This window comes from Callorhinchus milii, unplaced genomic scaffold (assembly GCF_018977255.1).
Source record: "Callorhinchus milii isolate IMCB2004 unplaced genomic scaffold, IMCB_Cmil_1.0 Scaffold1083, whole genome shotgun sequence".
Lineage (NCBI taxonomy): Eukaryota > Metazoa > Chordata > Chondrichthyes > Chimaeriformes > Callorhinchidae > Callorhinchus > Callorhinchus milii.
In genome coordinates this window covers 752-2551 of record NW_024705824.1, presented here as the reverse complement: position 1 = coordinate 2551, position 1800 = coordinate 752, and the positions used below count along the sequence as shown (strand labels likewise).

Sequence of the window (1800 nt, the reverse complement as noted above, 5' to 3'; positions counted from 1 at the left end):
CAATTCACCATCATTTTTTCTGACGCTCAGCTTTTAGTTCAATTGGATACAGCAGCTGTAACCGTTTGTGTTGATACTTTGAATCAACAATGACTTTAGTTTCCGATAAAGGAACACTTGGGGCAGCTTTTCCGTCCAAAATGTTGTTATCAAGTGGAATGATCTTTTCCGTGATAGATTTCAATTCAAAATCGAGATCAGTGCTCATTGCATCGTAACTAAGAACAAGCTTGATTGTGTAATATTAGTTCAAGCAAAAAATTCCCACAATCCATTGAAAAATTCCCGAAAATATTACTTCTCTTCAGATCATAAGCTCTGCTCACACTAAGCAACGCTGCAGTCATTTCAGTTAATTTGCCAACAAAACATCACCTTTGTATACAATCCGCGAAATTTGAAAAGCAGACTTCTGTTTCAATGAACTTATTTCAGATTGAGTTGATGCCCGCCTGTTAATCAGCGATTCAGCGGAAGACGCTCTGGGAATCCTTGAGGCGAGGAGTTTTGGTAGTGTAGAGCTGTACTGATCAGTCGCCCGCACTGAGCTCGGCATCAGGGCGGAGGTCACAGTGCAATCCCCGGATACCAAGAAGAACGGCCCAGGAAGGGACCGGAGCAGATCAAAGACCGCCAGTAGATCAGCAGTGAGATCTCGCTCCTGAACAGTCGGTTAAGCGCTGCCTCTTTAACAATATCTAATCAGGGGGATCAGCTAATGCTATTGATTTCTAAACGTTTATTTGTCCGCAACGAGTTACTCAAATGTTAATTCATGTCATAATGTTTTCTCAATGACATCAAAAGCGTTCCCAAGAAAGTAATTTGATGCTGAAGTAGTGACATTGAAATTGAATGATTAAAACGAGGAAGGGTTTCCCAATCATGGATCATGATCCATGCCCTCTGAATATAAACGCTTCAGTCGAAAATTTCGTAATATTTGTAACAGAATATTTTTGATCGACAAATTGCTCTTGATTTCTTTACGGGTAGTATTGCTTTCAAGCGAAAAATCAAGAGTTTGTAACGCTGATGAATTTATCTTTGCTAATTCAAGTGAATTCGTAAACCGATATTATTGTCAATATTGATGAACTTAGAATTAGTATATTAAGCATTCAAATTTTATTCAGATTAATTTACACTAAAACAAGTGTTGGTGCCAAGGCTGAAATGGTAAATCACAATATTCGATGAGAGGTAGACACAGACTGTTGATGTGTATATATGGTCATTGTTACTTCTGTAGCTTTTTCAAGCATATAATTCCAGTTTTAGTTGCTCCTATAACAAATGGCAATTCATATTTAATTGTTGTCGTCGAATAGCGAATGTAAACAAATGTGGTTTCTCATCTGGTAATAAACTCTGTTCTTATCCAGTAACACTCCTCTTCTTTAGTTCTTTGTCCAAAAAAAATCTTTCTTTTAATCAATTAGCATTATTTCAAATGCAGACTTCTGTTTTGAGGCTTTGTAAGGCTTTGCAGCAGACGAGGTGGCCGAGTGGTTAAGGCGATGGACTGCTGATCCATTGTGCTCTGCACGCGTGGGTTCGAATCCCACCCTCGTCGCTTTAGATACTTTGAAAAATGAGTTGGTTTGCCGAATATTTACTTTACCCGAGGTAGTTTGGTTCTGTGAAGGGCATTGCGAGGTTTCAATGGCATTACTCGGCATGAAAACCAATGATATTTGTGCTTTCATGATGCGTGAACAATTTGCCAGGTCTTGACCTGCTCTTTACACCTTTCTGCTACGATGATAAACACAGAAAAATCAGTGTAGGACCTTAAGT

General features: G+C 38.9%; 1 non-coding gene across 1 annotated transcript; it reads left to right on the top strand.

Annotated features, from left to right (window-relative positions):
* The first annotated feature begins 1494 nt into the window (after window positions 1–1494).
* On the top strand, window positions 1495–1576 carry trnas-gcu. Its single transcript has one exon. It is a non-coding gene; the product is annotated as a tRNA-Ser (tRNA).
* Window positions 1577–1800: the final 224 nt, after the last annotated feature.